Here is a 19,355-nt window from a genome sequence, read left to right as displayed (position 1 = left end):
GAATCCCGGTTAATCAGGATTACGATAGACTGGGATCGGGATCCCGATTAATAATAATAATAATAGCAATAATTATCCTATACTGTACTTTCATACATTACTAATTGTTATTACTAGAGGCTTCGCTCGCGACCCTCTAGTGGGTGTACCCGAATGGTTCTCGAAAACATGACCAACGCCTCTGGAAATTGAAGCCCGGGTGACACCTATGCATATGACTGATGAGTAATGCATCTTTATTTTGTGATGTTTCATGGTGGTCCATAAATTATGTACACCAAAAATATCGCTTCCAGGGTAATATAGCAAATTAGAGTATATTGTGACAGGGCAAGTTATAAGGTAACGTGGGTATTCTATGTGGGACTGTTGATATGCCATTAACGTTCTGATGAGGTAGTAAGAATGTTAAATGACATCAGAGGGATGTAGATGGACGGTAACTGAACACACGAAGTTGTTGGTGAAATGTACGCGTGTATCGCCTCCTTAAGGAAGGTTGCATTTATTACGAATTTAAACTCTGGTAGGCCTATATCTGAGTGTACAGTATGGTACACTGTAAAAACTATAAACACAATGCTAAACACAATTCTTGTAGTCACTTTGGAGACACATAGAATGCTAAACATGTTTAGCATTCTATGTGCTTAGGCTTATTTAGTGTTTAGCACTAATGTGTTTAGTTTCGTTTTGTGTTTTTACTTTGGTGTTTAGAAGAAAAATATGCTTATCTTTCAAGTGTTTAGCCTTTTCTGTGTTTAGTTCGTTCTGTGTTTAGAAAATTGTAGCGTTTTTGATGTAGTGTTTAGAAGAAAAATATGCTTATCTTTCAAGTGTTTAGCCCGTTTTGTGTTTAGCACAGAAGTGCTTAGAAAAAGGATAGTGTTTTAACTCTATAGTGTTTGGAATATCATTTGTGCTTAAATGCAAGTGTTTAGGCCGTTTTGCGTTTAGCATAGAAGAGCTTAGCAATGTATTTCCTGTGGTATACAATTAAGAATCCATGCTTACTTGAAATATTTAGCAAACATGGGCTTACAAATGTGGTGTTTTTTGCTGTGGTTTTTATAAGAATGTACTGTATCTCTGGGTTTTCATGCTCTGCATTAACACTTTTTCATAGCCAATAATCACTTATTTTGTTGTTACCTTAAACTCCTATTGGTCTTTATGCGTATTAGATTGACATCATTAATTAAGAACACAACGGACGAAAGTGATATTTTAATCAAAACATTTAAATTATTTATTCATGTCTACCAATATAAACTGAAATAAGATGAGATGAGATACATTGTATGATAATACAACTGTATAATAATTTCAATATTTTATCCTTTAAAATCCAGTATTGAAAAATACCTAATATTTGAGATACTGTGTCGGATAATGTAAATCGAAAACATAATAAATTGCCATCATCAGATAACTGCCCTTTGACTTAAAAACATTTTCATTGCAGAGAATGCAGGATTCTACCCGTTTCCCTGTGGTATTTAGGACAAGCCTTGGTGGTTCTATGTCTTGATCCATGTCCTCCTGCAAGAAAAAAATTAATGAATATTAAAAATAATCTGGTTTATTAATTTATTGACAACCGTATAAAAAACAGCATTGTTCAAATTCTGCAATTACCTGCAATAAATAATAGGATAAAAAAAAAATGTTAGTTTTGATGTCATACCCAGACTCTAGATGAATATATTGGAAGGGGACATTCAGTTTCAGTGCTAAAAGTGGACAAATTATGTTCATCTTCTCATTCTTTACTGGAGAAAGAAAGATGGTTGCTCAATATCCATATCAGATGTCTAAGAAGAATATAAGAAATATTATTCTGAAACAATAAAATTGCATATTGAATTGTTGATGCCATTATCAGTCACGATAGCTTAATAACCAATGTAGTCTTATTTCCATTGAGGAGGCCTTGTTCCAAGGTTTATTGACATGAAACAGTTACTGTATACGAATCCCTGAATTTAGACCCCTGACCTGATTTTTTTTTACTAATTTTTATTTTAAAAAGACATATTTATTGAAACAACTACACTCCACTAGAAGCTTGCAGTTGCCCTAAGACCTCATGAGGCTGTCTAGTTAGAACTTCATTGAGACAATAGTCTTTTTATTTGGAGTGTATTGTTGTTACTGATATTTTAATAATTGTATAATTTTGTTGTTTTTAAATAAACATACATTATTTATTTTTTATTTAAAAAAGACATATTGAAACAACTACACTCCACTAGAACAAGTTAGAACTTCATTGAGACAATAGTCGATTTATTTGGAGTGTACTGTTCCCAGGCAGCAAAAAAACATGGGCCCCATATTGGAAATATATGGGCCAAAATGTGGGTCCCAGATGGATAGCCCATACGGGAAAGAGCTGCCTATGCACCCTCAATTCGTACGGGCCCCATATATGTTTGCCCTTGGGAACCTTCATGATTGCACATGAGCGACACAAGGGCCCTGTATCGGAAATGCATGGGCCAAAATATGGGCCCCATATAGATTGGCCCATATGGGAAAGAGCATGCTTGATCCTGAAGGGCCCCATATATGTTTGCCCGAATTATCTGGCGGGACATCTATGGGAACCTTATGGGTTCCTCATGGGCTACATATGGGCCCTGTATTGGATATATATGGGCCAAAATGAGGGTCCCATACAGACAGGCCCATATGGGTAATAGCTGCATGTACACCCTTGTTCCTTAAGGGGCCCATATTATGTTGAACATAACTTTGGGGCTCTTCATGGGAAATAGATGGGCCCTGAATCCGAAATATGGGCCAAACTGTGGGTCTGTATTTTCCCCTAATGTACCCGTGTGGGTTAAACACAGTCACTTTATGGACGGGCTACACATGGCTCTAGAATGTGTAAATCATTGACCCATAAAGGGACTCTTGTCTGTCACTGTCGTCTGCGTTATGGTTAAATGGTCTTGTTTTAAACATCGTGGTCAATTGTAAATATCCTAGCTATAATTTGCTTCTTAACGTCTTTATTTAGGTTAACTCTTTGAACTGGCTCTTGTCTTTCTGACCAGTCCAATTATATTTCATGGCCAACTTGTTTGTCATTAAGTGGGCCAGAATAGATTTTCCAATTTCTGCCAAATTTCGGCCACCAATCAAACTTAACTGAGAAATCTGTAAGATAATAATTTATAATTTCATTTTGTTTATTAGTAGGCCTAAACATATACTTGATTTCCACAACTGATCTGATACTTTAACTTCATTTGTGTGTTTATTATCTAATTCACTTTAAACACTTGAAAAAATAAACAAATAGGACACAATAGGACGTCATTTACATAATATTTGAAACCATTGAATGCATATTATTTCCCTTACTATTTTCTTCGAAAATTGTTTATCCTCCAGCTTCTCTTCTCGAATTCTTCCATATCGTTTATAGAATCCAATGGAAGTCTGTATGTCTCGGTTTCTTCTTCTGTATTTTGAGCTATATCACTGGCCTTTTCTGTCTGTAACTCTAACAACAGCGACGTGTTCCGCTCCACCTGCTTTTTCACGTCATTAATGCTGTTTGATAGCTTTGCCAGTACCTTAAAAACGGTTGTATGAAAGCCTGCAAGATATGACGACAGAAAAAGTTTATTATTTATTATATTTTGTATACCATTAGGTATCCCAATGTAAAATTTCAAATTAATGATGGTACTTTTTCTTTCAGTTAATCAAAAGGAACTTACTGAACATAAACTTTTGCAATTTAAATGATTGAAATCGGATTATCCATTCAAAAGTTATCGTCCGTTGAAGTTGCCAAAAAACAATGATTTTTGGTTGAAAAATTGCATTTTTTCCAATTATATTTGGAACCATTTTTGAAGGGTTATAACTTTTATATTAATAACTTGAAAGTTCTAATTTTTGCTAAACCCATAGATACCACAGAGTTGTACAAGACTATTTTTTTGGGGGGGGTCCTCAAAATTTTTTTTTGAGATATCGCCCTCCAAAATTAGTCTTAGGGCTTTTTGCGCTAATTTTTTCCAAATGTCTCAAAAATGCCCAAAAAGATCCTGTCTTTAAATGATTCGTAACTTTTGAACCAGTGTATGAATTGACTTCTTTTTTTTTGCATTGCATAGAATGTAATATGTATTTTAGTAAGATTATTTATATTGACGGGTAGGTATTTCTGAAATACAACATAAATATTGTTAAAAAATGTTAAAATGTAAAAAAATATATATTGTGTTAAAAAACTGTGTGGCTATTGTTTCTTTTTTTTAAAATATTATTTTTCGTAAGTATACATTTTTTTATAATTCTAGAATTTAAATTTTTAATTATAATCATAAATATTATTTTAATTGATTTTCGAACCGCTAAAAATTAGAATTAAGCCCTTGCTTATTATGCGTTCGATTCCATTCCGGGCGTAAACTCGGCCGCGCCTACAAGTTAAGTTTATAGGCCTAAAGCCTAACACCACTAAATTCTGCCGAAGAAATATCGGGAGGAAAGCAGACGAATTTCAAATTTAACTAAGTAATTACTTCAATAGTATATATTAGTATGTTTAATTTTATTTCCTTTTCAAATATTCTAAACGTAAGGTGCACTTTAAATTGAAATACGGAATCAAGTTTAGGCCATGATACAGCGTATACATATAACGGCAACCCTGTCAAAAGCGCCTTTCGGCCGCCTACATAGAATGGGTTACGGCCGCTGCATAGCAAATTTAAAGCTTCTTAAATTCCTTCGGTACATTTATTCCTAACGTACTTGCTTTATATAGTAGCTTGATAAATACTCCACTTATTAAATACTTTAATAAATAGGTAAAATTGACGTTTCGAAGCAAATATTCCACGAGAAGCGACATTCTTCGCCATGCCTCGTGTGTGCAGTAAAGACTTGTTCCGAAAATGGAACAGTCCACTGCGGGGGTATCCAATCATAATTTAACGCGCTAATACATGCATACCATGCAAATTGCCTGGGCGTCGGTAATTTAGTAATAAGCTGAGAACTGAAACCCCCCTGCAAGGAAAATGGTAAATACTTTTATTTTCGATAGGGATTATTTTTTTAAGTGGTTGGTCTTGTTGGTCTCTTCGCACGACGACCACGCAAAGACAAATAAAACAATGTAGTTTATCAAACAGAAATATAAATTAGCTTCAATTCAATACTAAATTCCCCAGATTTTGATAATGAGAAAGACTCAAACATTTAATTTTTATCGGAAAAATTGACATTTGAGGCGGATGTACATAATAATAATAACCGATTTACATATCAAAATAAAGAGTATTTAAAGCCTAATAACATGCAACAAAAATTACTCCACCACCTATTATGGTCGCCGAGCGATCGTGTTTTGAAAATGGGTAGGTGTTTTCCGAAGTTATTTTTAGCGCGCGGATTTCGGCTCGCCGGCTTTTGTACCTCTTTTTAACTCGCGTTTTCTATTAAAATATTTAATAAACATAGATTAAAAATATATATAAATAAACTCTTAAACAAGATCTTTCTAGACATATAAATTTTATTCACATGGCTACATAAGAAATAGTTTATTTTTAACTTCAAAGACATGTCACTTTTTGAAATTTCACGAACGTGTTAAAATCGCCTTAACGAAAATCCGCTTCATTGGGATACCTAATACCATATTTACAATAATAGAATAGCAATTAATGGTAGGCGCTCCTCATTAACACCTATTGATGCAAGGGCCATAGCATTGTTGTATGCTCTGATGTTATTGAGGAATGATTGCTGGTCAAACAGTGTTCTGATATATTTCGGAAGGTCTGGTAGAGAGGGTAAGTCAACCTTTCCTTGTTTGCAGCAGAATCCTATTCTTTTTCAAGTCGGTATGCCAAGCAATACTGGCATAGGTTATTTTGGTTGAAGAGTCCTTTTGGTTGAAAGTGTTGAATGTGGTGAGGCACTGTGTTCTCGTTGACATCATAAGTAGTCTGGACAATACCATGTCTTTTTGGACCATAATGAATCGTTGGTACGTCTTGAGGCAGAGAATGAGTACTGCCGGCCGCTGGGGTTAGTTCAGGAGTGGGTAGTACTGGCAGAACTGTTGCTGGCATATGCTCTACATCGGTAGAACTGGGAAGTAAATAAAAATTGAATAAGTCAAATTCACTGTCATTCATTTTCACTTCCTCATGTTGTATGTGGAATGAAAAAGAAATTGTAGCCTAATGTTGAAGTGATATCGTTCCTGTAACTGTCTCAGTATTAGTAATCAAGGTAATCAAGAAAAGTGTCTATAATGCATTTCTACTAAGTTGATGTATGGCCTTTTTTGTGCTTGACCAGCCTCCATTTTTTAGGCTTCATAGTTTTCTTGGGTGTTTCTTGTCTTTCCAGCAAGTCCACAGACTTCAAAAATGGTTCGTCATCGCTGTCTGTACTAAAAAAGTCCAGTTCAATAGGTGTTGCTCTAGGTCTAATTTGTGGTGGCTTTGGTGGGTCCGTTTGTTTACTTGCTGAAGGGGTTGTTGGTGAGGTTGACAGGGACATCTGAAAGTTAAGCTTCTTATTGGTAGCTTTTAGCTGCAGCACCTGGCGCTGAAGTTGTTCAATTTCTGTAGCCTGCGACGATATCATTGACACACATTCCTCCAATGTTTTATCTATCTGTATTCCAAGAAGATCCGTGTGTTGTCGCATGGAGGGCGGTGTGTTCTGTAACAGCAGGACTTTATAAGATTTCGTACACGTAATTTTCATTAACAGTTCCTGTGCCATATTCGTAACTGAAAGGAATAAATAAGTAGAATTGTATGTCCAATAGTAAAATAATAAATACACACTGCGTAATGCTTATAATTATATTAATATTATGCATACAGTATGCTATGATTTGAAGAGACATTGGTATACTATTGAATTGTCGAAAAAACTATATAGGCCTAAGTCTTGAACTACTGTATATGGTAGGCTATGGTGTTGCTGTAATCAGACATACACGCACTTTACAACATAATAATTATAAATATGTATTTGTCAATTATACCAATAAAGCAATATCTTCCATGTGAATAGCTTGAATGAATGTTGCTGTGAGGAAGATGACTAAACTAAACATGGTTATAGTTAGCCTACTGCAAAATGTGACATAAAAATAAATAAACTTACCCAGAATGTGGAAAACGATTTATAATTTGTGTGGAGATTTAGTTGTTTAGCATGCAGTTGGCCTAGTCGTAGTGAGTTCGTTACTGTGAATCCAAAAGCGTCGTGGTAATAGCGAATTGCGGTCAGTGTGTGACTGTGACTTAAAAAAGTCTGACCTTCTCCAGGGTGACATAGATTTGTACTCAAAAGTGTCACAATCCAAGAATGAATTATTAAACTCGGAATATAAGTTGTAAATCGTCTGTGTAGTGTTTGTACAAATCCGGTGAAAAGGTTGTATTAATGACAGCACACAGACATTGAACTATGTGTTGGAAAAATTAAACATGTTTTTGCCGATCTGCGTAATGTCTCAAGTGGACCGCGGTTTACGTCTGTGTATGGCCAGTGAAGAGCTAAATTATAATACTGCAACCACTAAAAAAATACTAATTTTACTCAAAAGTCTATTGTGTATAGTTGTAATACGTTATACTTTTGCCCTTCCAGATTATTTTGTACAATCAGACAAATAGTACACTGCTCAGATCAGAAAAAAAGTAATACATATTTTGAAACAGCCATAATTATGTTCATTGTATCAAAATATTATTTATAATTACATTAAATATAGATACGTTTGGTAAGATGCGAAATGTATACCAATTATGATTGATTATGTCCCCTGTCAGTGTTGATGTATTGACACTTGACAGCAATCGGTGGTTATAGGAAAGTAAAGAGGAAAAAAAGTCACTCAATAGATGTAATTAAAAATAAAGATAATGTACATTAATTATCCTGTAATGATGTAAAAACTTTACAACAATTGGTATTAATGCAAATAATATAATTGTAAAGACCAGTATACGTATAATATACATATTAACATTTATATCACAATATATCATGACAACAGTATCTTGTTAATTTTGGAACAAAATTATCATATAACAACTGTCGTAGCCTACTTATATATCGGTTGTAGTACACACCATAATTATTATAAATAGAGCAAGCAACAGAAATAATCGATAATATAAACAGTAAAGGTGTTTCCCTGGTAGGCCTACCAGGCCTCATATAGTAATATTGAATCGCACCTAAATTTGATTAAATGATTAATAAATAGAATAATTAGTTCCATTAGCCCCCTACAGTAACATTGAATCGCACCTAAATTTGATAAAATGATTAATAAATAGCATAAATAATTAGTTCAATTACTGAAACAAATTGTATTTCACGTAAAGTAGAGGCCTTCATAATTGATTAGTTGAATATCTAGGCTAAAACAAATAAATTGTAGTTCACGATTCAGTTGAATCACTAAATCACATTGTAGTTCACGTAAAAGTAAAGGCCTTCAATAAAAGTTAAATTACTAAAACAAATTGTAGTTCACGTAAAGTATGCCTTTAATCAATATAACTGATTAGTTGAATATCTAAAACAATCTAATTTCAGTAGTTCACGATACGTTGAACCACTAAAATATTTTTGTATTTAATATTGAATGGCGCCACCAATGGCCATTTTGCCGGACCCAGAAGACAGTTGAACAACAGCGCGAGTGTGTGAAAATAACCCTGTGATATCCACAAATTTCGATAGGTAACGCTAAATTTTGTGGAACAATAACGTCGATGTGAAAACTAATGTTATCAAATCTACGTTTTGCGGTACATCTGAGATAGATAAGGTAGGTATCCAAGGCAAAGTTTTTGCATTGTGCTCGGCTATGTCAGAATTAACCATAATTTATATATAGATTTCACTTGTTTTACAGGGCAAACAAAGCAAACGATGAATTTGCATTTGCTGACACACCTGACTGATGTGTGCAGGATGTTTAGCCCACTGTACGAATTTTCTTGTTTTGGCTTTTAATCAATGAATGCCTTCTTAAAGAAAATGGTACATGGATTGAGATTTGTTAATAGCCAAGTAAAGATCTTGATTTGCAACGTTGTATCGGATACATGATTTATACAGTATGTTATACATACAAATACAATCATGATGACTCTGATTTGTTTATTTAACTTATTTTTTATGTTTGACTAATATAGATTTCATTTGCTGTTGGTATGGCAAAGGGCCTACCATCATTGGTTACAAATATTATCGGGGAAAGTGATCCGGTTACGACAACTTTGCTTAAGCAGTTGTCTGTTAAGTTTCTGAGGTAAGTTAAAGTAGAAATTGGTATACGTATGTAATTCAGTTGAAAACAGTTAGGTATTTTTTACTTGATTTTTCACAATTTACACTATATTTTACCAAAAAACTATCTAACAGTATATATATATATATTTTAGAGATGACAGTCAGTGCGTTGACGAAAAGACCTATACCTTTACCTATCATATGTGATCATCCAAGAATATCACCATAGATAATATCGTAAACCACATTTATTTAGTAAGGCCTGGACAGATAAGAAAGTTACCAGTGTCGTGTATCTGATTTAATTGTCTGTTCATTTACATAAATGATCAAACCTATGTATCTGTTCCTAGGAACCTGTTGGAACACGATTAAATGTCAGCATATCAACCACAAAACCTAGAAAAACTGGGATGGTGTCCAACGGGGGATAGTTTACCACAGAATATTTGTCATTTTTTTTGTTTTCATATAGACCTCGAAACCTGGACTTAGAAATACCGGGTTGTAATACAGTAGAAGGCCTAGTAGTAATAAATAAATACGCTGATGACACAGGTCTAGTTTGCCTAATAAAACATGATGACCCTAAGTCATATTTTGATAATGTCAGTTATTTTTCTACTTGGTGTTCTAATAACTATCTAAAATTAAATGTTAACAAGACAAGAAATGATCATTGATTTTAGCAAGGTGACAAAACACATGATAAGCTATGTATATTAAACAATGAAGTGGAAGTTGTTAGTAACTTTAAGTATCTAGGCACAGTAATCGATGATAAACTTAATTGGAAGGAAAACACTAAGTTAGTTACCACAAATTGTTATAAGCGACTGTACCTTTTGAGAAGATTGAAGAAATTTCATGTGTGCAATAGGATCTTGACTTTATTTTATGAATCTGTACTTTTTTCATGCATTGCTGGTTTAAATTGTTGAACCAACATTGCATTAAAAGTTAAAACAGAATATGTAAATCTGAAAAATTTTACAAATAAACTTAAAGTTAAGTTATTATGTCAGATGTTAGCCACCCCCTTAACCAGTACATTGCGTTAAGCCGGTCTGGGCGCATTACATATCCTCGCTGGAACACTGAACGTCTACGTAGATCCTTTTTCCCATCTGCTATGAGGCATTTTAATTTAATGTGGAAACGATAACAGCAGTATTTTAGCTGTACTTTTAACTCGATTTGTGCTTTTTATGTCCTCTTTTAACTATTTTATATAACATCTTGTTCTCAGTTTTATGTGATTTTATACTTTTTATTACTGTTTGTGCGACAATGTTTTTAGACAATTTTAATGTGTGTACTTTCAGCCGAAATTTCAAGCCATTCATGAGTTTGACAATAAGTTTATTTAATTGAATTGAAAATAGTACTTAAAGGCCAGAGTGCGGGCCTGTAATTGTCAATCTATAGTTTTCACCATATGACCATGTGAAGGTATTTCTGATACACTGGCCAAGATAATACTAATGAATTGTATGAATATTACCAAGATTTGGATAGAACAAGTGACATAAGAAAGGTCAAGACTTGTTTGATTAAATTGGACTATTTTGTCGCCAATTTCAAAACTCATGGTGTCGCTTCAACGAATATTAGAAATTCTTTTCACACTTTATTTCAGACATTCGCAAGATGGTATGTCATAAATTATACACTTTACTATAAGAACCAAATGGCCAGCTCTAACATAGTTATACTGTTATAGCTCAATAACTGATTCGCCATGGAAAGGGACCACATAATATAGTTGCATCACAGTATAGTTGCATCACAGTATAGTTGCATCACAGTATAGTTGCATCACAGTATAGTTGCATCACATTAGTCAATTAGCTATGCACAAGTTTGTACAGTAGTTAATGTTTTAACAAAACTTATACAATAAATAAACAATATAATAGTTACATAATAGTATAATAACAGATACAGCAATCATTTTGCGGAGTCCATCTCTTTCCTGTTGGCATCACTGGCATGTACTGTATCTATGCTCTTTATATATTTATAGATTTATAGGGGACAATCTGACTGCTTTATTACTTGAAAGAAAGAATTGAATAATTCGATTACTTCTCTTCAGGTAATGATCCTGAACTTTTACAATCACTAAAATAATCTGACGCTGGTGGTGGAGATACTTGCCTAGTAGTTGTCAATTTGTATTAATGCGTACAAAACATGATAGTGTATAGATGGGAAAGATCTTTAAAATTCATCAAGGTATTCCTGTAGAACATTGCCCATTTACATCTACTATTTTCAAAGTAAGTAAATAAGAATGAAAGCAGATTGTAATATTCGTGAAATTGATTGCTTATGGTTATGACCATGACCTTCACAAAGATGAAGGAATTTGATAGAAATCCAGCCACCGATGATACCCACTTGATCATTGTTTCGTTTTCATGACATGTCACATGACTCGAGTATAGAGTAAATTTTTTTTTAATTAGACTGAAAAAAAGAATGATTATTCAAATAGACAAAAAATTGGACTCGCACAAGTTGATTTTTACTTGATATGCATCATGAAGACGAAAAGTCCGTATGCTCAGTACGCGTAATCTGACCATTTTTGTAAAAAGACAAATGAATTTGTATATGGCCAAAAGATCAGCTTTGTATTTGTATACAGTGGTACAGTAATATTCTTTAAAAAATACATTTGTGTGCTTGTAAATTTATTATTTTTTAATTTATGCCATTACTTTTTACAGGTTGGTGGAGAACTATTTATGGTCTTACCTAAAGATTGGAGTTGGTCAAAGTTCACAACATCCTCGCCAATATTTAAGCTTGCGGGTACTATGTTTGTAAAATACGATGGAACTATAACGTCACATGATTCTACGTCCATAACATATTTCGAGCGAGATGGGGAGTACTTTTTAGGTCAATCAAATAAACGTAATACTGATGGGAACAAAAGTGATCCAAGTTTCCATAATAGTGTTTGTGCAGTTTGATGCTCCTGATTCAAAATGTTACAATATTCATCTGCCCATGAGTCTATTAATTTCAAACGGCCATCTACAATCTCAATTAACGAAATCCTTAAATAAGTAGGTAGTTGGTTAAAGATGTATTGTCCCTTTGACTAATTCCAAAAAAAATTTTTTTTTGTTATTTCGAAAAAAAGTGGGTCATTTTGAAGTATCATAATAGTTATTAACTTTTATTATTAATTAATTATTAATCATTTTACTGAAATACAGACGTTTTTTTGTTCAAAAAATAACTTTGACTTCCAGTCAAAGTTTTCGATCAAAACATATCTCATAATGCAACGTGCTTGTTTGGCTACTCTGTATGCATAATCAAAAAAAATTTCCTCGAGATTTGTGTGAAAACACCTTCTCAACTGTGACGAGTTGTAAACAATCCTAATTAGCATCATGCATAATGCATACTCGTGGTTAATCTTTGTTTACTTTCGCTCGATTTTCCAGAAAAAATGTAATTAAATTAATTTACCTGTTAATTATGTAAACTTGTTGTTTTTGGCTCGAGTTTTTGACTTAAAGTGAATAACTTTAATATTACTTTGATATGGCCAATTTAAATTTAGAATATTTTGACATTCATTTTTTTTTTGTTTCAAGGGACAATACATCTTTAAATTCAGTAAATTGTGTATTGGTTTTACATTGTAGCAATAGCATTTGATATCTTGAAATTTATATGTTATCATCTTTTTTAATGAATTGTATGTACTCTTCTATGAAACGAAGGAAAAAAACTGTATGTGTTTTATATGATTTATATAAATTAATAATCTATTTACACATTTTTTATTCAGAACCTAGCAAGTAATTTTGTCACCTTCATGAAACTGTCTGTAGTTTAACATGCTAAAACAGATGATAATCTAGTCTTAAGTTGGTTAAAAGCCTGGTTACATAGATCAGTCCATTGATTTGAGAATGGTTCAGAAGACTTCTGTAACCTGTCATGACGTACTTTCTTTGACGTTCGACCACGCTTAGGTGAGAAAGCATATTTAATGGCTGAAGCGGAGCTGCAATTTTCGAGTATCCTTCAACAAATCGCCTATAATACCCTGTTAGGCCAAGGCAACTTCGTAAGTCCTTAGCATTCCTTGGTGTAGGCCACTCTTTAACACTGGAAACCTTTTCAGCACTTCTCTGGAGAAACCTTGAGGCCAAACTCTTTTAAGCGGTCAAATACTTTGGTGAGACGATTTTCCATCTCCTCTACTGTCTTAGAAAAATACAATAATGTCATCCATGTATACCAATGCTTCAATAAAATTCATGCCGGACATACAAGATTCCATCAATCTTTGAAAAGTAGATGGTGATACCGTGGGGCATTCTTTCGGATTCATAAAAACCAATTGGGCAAGTGAAGGCGGTTTTCTCCTTGTCACTCTCACACATAGGAATTTGATAGAAACCTGACTTTAGATCAATTACAGAGAACCACTTGGAACCACTGAGACAGTCGACAGCATCTTGTATCAGAGGTACTACATACTGGTCGGGCACCGTCCTTGCATTCAACTTCCTGTAATCGATGATTCCATTACTTAAAAGTTCGTGAATATGAAGTCGCCTGGGGAGACCATTCGTGTCCTCTCTCGAAAAGGAGTAGTGTCGTTCAAGTTGACTTCATGCTCAGCATTAGAGGTCAATCCAAGGTCCCATTCATGTTTGGCAAAAACATCAGCCCTTTCCTGGAACCTGCTAAGCATTTGGCTTTTAACATCTACGGGCACTTCAGATCCCCATTCAAACGGTAACTTACTTATGTCATTTAATTGCTCTGGAATTTGAGAAGAATTAGTTGAACAAGGGTTAGTAATACTGCTAGGGATAGTGGCTTCTGCTACAGTGCTAGTATATTATTTTTATGTACATAAATATCTTTCGAACTGCTGTTCTTAACATCTATATTTACAGTGTAACGTCTGGGTAATTTCTTAAGGCAAATAGTTGAATTTAAAAGTGCGTTGACTTTGTTATTTGTTGGCTTTCTGTCTATAGCTTTAACGCTTTTAGTGGTACCAGCAGCAATAAGCTGACCTTGTAATCATGGTTTTCTCTTGGTTATCAGCATTACGATATATAGCTGCACAACGTGTATTAATGAAAAGTCTTCTCAGGTATTGGGAACCAGCGCTTTTCTTACATTCCTGACGGAGTTGATCGAAAATCCTGTGTTGGTACCAATAATTACTTCATGTGAATTTTCAGTGTCTGGAACGACTAATACTAGAACTTCAAAATTCTTATTGGTGCCAGCAAAAGTTTGAGGGAAAGCAATTCTAACCTTGATCCATCCGAGGTATGGTATTTTGCCACCACCACCATGACATAAGACTAAATCTGACAAAGGATGAAATGTCTTTTTAAGCTTCATAAACACTGAATGGTTAATTGTAGTGACTTGTGAACCACTATCCAGAAGGCAATAATGTTTTAGCCCATCAATGAAACATTCTTCCGTCACACTCTCCCCCACCAGTCCATTGAGAATATCGGTAAAAGTTGAATTATTTAATATTATAAATAAACCAAAATAAATTTACACTATTTAATATACTCATTTTTGTAAAAAAATAATAAAATATGCACATTTTTAATAAAATTAGCATCATAAATACAGATTTTTAATACAAGTTGGGTAGAAATGGATAGAATATTTTATGGGCTTTCATTTGATACCAAATAGTTTTTCCAAACACTTAAATTATTTAATATTATATAAATAAACATAACAATTACGCTATCAAATATTCATTTTTTCTATAAAATTAATCAAAATATGCACATTTTCCATACAATTAGCTTCATAATTAAATATTTTCAATACAAGTTGGGTAGCAGTGGGTAGCATATTGTGTATGCTTTTATTTGATACCATACAGTTTGTCCATTTGCATTTTAAAGAATAATTTAACCCGAAAATGTGTTTTTGGTCATTTTGGGGTCAAAGGTCAGTAGAAGCATTTCCGGTCATTTTTTCGCTAAAAGTTGTGTTAGACTGAATATAAATATGTATATTCTGAACAATTTGACACCAAAAGAACATTTGAATTATTTAATATTATGAATAAACCAAAATAAATTTACACTATTTAATATACTCATTTTTGTAAAAAAATAATAAAATATGCACATCCTATCCTGTATAAATATGTTGTTAAATAAATAAAATAAATAAAATAACTGGCAAAAACACATTCCTGACGTCCCAAACAGTGGTCACTTTGACCCACTTGGGGTAACCTTTGTTGCAATTAAGCTGCATTCTTTTCTTACTGACCTATAAACTATAGTATATACATTGTAAAAGCAGATACAACAAATGAATAAAACCAAACAGAAAGATATAAATGGAAAAATGTATTCATAAAAAATCATAGGGTTACATTTAGACGTAAATATTTATGGTGCCACCGGAATGCAGGGAAGGTGCTATTAAATTAATATAATATAATATTTAGAATAAATAAATATTACATTTGTCCAAATAATGTTTGTATTTTGTTTATTCTGTTGATAGTTGTGATGATGTTTGATGACATATGTTATGGGGAATGTTAACCACTAAAAAAGACTATTAAATTACCAACCATAGACTAATTTTTAGTAGAACATAAAAGTGTTTTTAAAAGTTCTTTGAATTTTTCGTATTTAAATGAGCACTTTCAGCTTTACCTTCATTCCAAAGAATCTGAATTCTTCAGATTTTAAAACAGCTTTAATAAACTTGCTATGTGTGATAGATCCCAGCCATAGATAAGAGAAGTGGTATAATAACTGCAAGTGCAAAACTTCCAAATTTACCTTCAAGTAACGACTATATTTGTTATATTATTTCTTAAGGGCAACTACAATCACCACTTTCTTTCCTTGGCCATTTTAGTATGTACACAGCAAGAATATGAAGGAGGACAGCTTCAATGTCTCCTGAAGTAACAAACGCCAGTACATAGTCGCCTTCATTAAGTGCTTTGGGAAGCCAATCGATTTGTGTAGCTTCTCCTTTATGTTGATGTATATCAATCAAATGCTTAATTGTATGGCAGCCAATTTTCCTGAACTGGACATATTTTCATCATCAAATAAGTAGTCACTGTCAACAATTATTGAAAGTTTTCTACCCAAGACCTTAATATTCCAACATTTTGGGCCAACCATTTTTTTATTCTCATTCCATACAGTACGGAAGTTCATGAAACAGTTGGGAAGTTCATGAGATAAATTAAATGTTGAAAAAGGCAAATAAAACGACTACCGTCCGGCGTTTCGAATTTCACAAAATGAGTTAATGTTGAAATGGAATAGTAAACAATTTACAAATTCTCTTTCCATGGTGCCTTGTACTCGTATTTTGGCGTTCTTCCCACTGTCTATCAGCTTGTTTCGGATTGGAATGAGCCTTTTCCGTTCCTGTTGCATGGCTGTAGGCAGATGTGGAACAGCAACAACCGGTTTCCCAGCGATGTTCAGCTTAGCGCGAGTAATCATGGTTTTCTCTTGGTTATCAGCATTACGATATATAGCTGCACAACGTGTATTAATGAAAAGTCTTCTCAGGTATTGGGAACCAGCGCTTTTCTTACATTCCTGACGGAGTTGATCGAAAATCCTGTGTTGGTACCAATAATTACTTCATGTGAATTTTCAGTGTCTGGAACGACTAATACTAGAACTTCAAAATTCTTATTGGTGCCAGCAAAAGTTTGAGGGAAAGCAATTCTAACCTTGATCCATCCGAGGTATGGTATTTTGCCACCACCACCATGACATAAGACTAAATCTGACAAAGGATGAAATGTCTTTTTAAGCTTCATAAACACTGAATGGTTAATTGTAGTGACTTGTGAACCACTATCCAGAAGGCAATAATGTTTTAGCCCATCAATGAAACATTCTTCCGTCACACTCTCCCCCACCAGTCCATTGAGAATATCGGTAAAAGTTGAATTATTTAATATTATAAATAAACCAAAATAAATTTACACTATTTAATATACTCATTTTTGTAAAAAAATAATAAAATATGCACATTTTTAATAAAATTAGCATCATAAATACAGATTTTTAATACAAGTTGGGTAGAAATGGATAGAATATTTTATGGGCTTTCATTTGATACCAAATAGTTTTTCCAAACACTTAAATTATTTAATATTATATAAATAAACATAACAATTACGCTATCAAATATTCATTTTTTCTATAAAATTAATCAAAATATGCACATTTTCCATACAATTAGCTTCATAATTAAATATTTTCAATACAAGTTGGGTAGCAGTGGGTAGCATATTGTGTATGCTTTTATTTGATACCATACAGTTTGTCCATTTGCATTTTAAAGAATAATTTAACCCGAAAATGTGTTTTTGGTCATTTTGGGGTCAAAGGTCAGTAGAAGCATTTCCGGTCATTTTTTCGCTAAAAGTTGTGTTAGACTGAATATAAATATGTATATTCTGAACAATTTGACACCAAAAGAACATTTGAATTATTTAATATTATGAATAAACCAAAATAAATTTACACTATTTAATATACTCATTTTTGTAAAAAAATAATAAAATATGCACATCCTATCCTGTATAAATATGTTGTTAAATAAATAAAATAAATAAAATAACTGGCAAAAACACATTCCTGACGTCCCAAACAGTGGTCACTTTGACCCACTTGGGGTAACCTTTGTTGCAATTAAGCTGCATTCTTTTCTTACTGACCTATAAACTATAGTATATACATTGTAAAAGCAGATACAACAAATGAATAAAACCAAACAGAAAGATATAAATGGAAAAATGTATTCATAAAAAATCATAGGGTTACATTTAGACGTAAATATTTATGGTGCCACCGGAATGCAGGGAAGGTGCTATTAAATTAATATAATATAATATTTAGAATAAATAAATATTACATTTGTCCAAATAATGTTTGTATTTTGTTTATTCTGTTGATAGTTGTGATGATGTTTGATGACATATGTTATGGGGAATGTTAACCACTAAAAAAGACTATTAAATTACCAACCATAGACTAATTTTTAGTAGAACATAAAAGTGTTTTTAAAAGTTCTTTGAATTTTTCGTATTTAAATGAGCACTTTCAGCTTTACCTTCATTCCAAAGAATCTGAATTCTTCAGATTTTAAAACAGCTTTAATAAACTTGCTATGTGTGATAGATCCCAGCCATAGATAAGAGAAGTGGTATAATAACTGCAAGTGCAAAACTTCCAAATTTACCTTCAAGTAACGACTATATTTGTTATATTATTTCTTAAGGGCAACTACAATCACCACTTTCTTTCCTTGGCCATTTTAGTATGTACACAGCAAGAATATGAAGGAGGACAGCTTCAATGTCTCCTGAAGTAACAAACGCCAGTACATAGTCGCCTTCATTAAGTGCTTTGGGAAGCCAATCGATTTGTGTAGCTTCTCCTTTATGTTGATGTATATCAATCAAATGCTTAATTGTATGGCAGCCAATTTTCCTGAACTGGACATATTTTCATCATCAAATAAGTAGTCACTGTCAACAATTATTGAAAGTTTTCTACCCAAGACCTTAATATTCCAACATTTTGGGCCAACCATTTTTTTATTCTCATTCCATACAGTACGGAAGTTCATGAAACAGTTGGGAAGTTCATGAGATAAATTAAATGTTGAAAAAGGCAAATAAAACGACTACCGTCCGGCGTTTCGAATTTCACAAAATGAGTTAATGTTGAAATGGAATAGTAAACAATTTACAAATTCTCTTTCCATGGTGCCTTGTACTCGTATTTTGGCGTTCTTCCCACTGTCTATCAGCTTGTTTCGGATTGGAATGAGCCTTTTCCGTTCCTGTTGCATGGCTGTAGGCAGATGTGGAACAGCAACAACCGGTTTCCCAGCGATGTTCAGCTTAGCGCGAGAAATGTAATTCAAAACGGCCTCGCGATCCTTCATTTTAAGAAATTTCGCTATGATGGGCTTAGTAGCCGTTACAGACTTAGTAGGCAGACGGTGGA

The 19,355-nt window shown here is 33.3% G+C and overlaps 2 long non-coding RNA genes across 2 annotated transcripts; one reads left to right on the top strand and one right to left on the bottom strand.

Moving 5' to 3' along the window:
- Positions 1-1,268: 1,268 nt before the first annotated feature.
- LOC144847848 (uncharacterized) lies at positions 1,269-4,987 on the bottom strand. The gene is made up of 3 exons (XR_013613800.1): positions 4,783-4,987; positions 3,376-3,613; positions 1,269-1,542 (listed from the first exon to the last, which is right to left on the bottom strand). It is a non-coding gene; the product is annotated as an uncharacterized LOC144847848 (long non-coding RNA).
- Positions 4,988-9,007: 4,020 nt separating this feature from the next.
- LOC144847847 (uncharacterized) lies at positions 9,008-11,797 on the top strand. Its single transcript, XR_013613799.1, has 3 exons — positions 9,008-9,090; positions 9,216-9,331; positions 11,411-11,797. It is a non-coding gene; the product is annotated as an uncharacterized LOC144847847 (long non-coding RNA).
- Positions 11,798-19,355: the final 7,558 nt, after the last annotated feature.

The sequence above is a fragment of the Antedon bifida genome, chromosome 7 (assembly GCF_963402885.1).
Source record: "Antedon bifida chromosome 7, ecAntBifi1.1, whole genome shotgun sequence".
NCBI lineage: Eukaryota > Metazoa > Echinodermata > Crinoidea > Comatulida > Antedonidae > Antedon > Antedon bifida.
The sequence above is the reverse complement of the archived record's forward strand: the minus strand, read 5'-3'. Positions and strand labels throughout refer to the sequence as shown.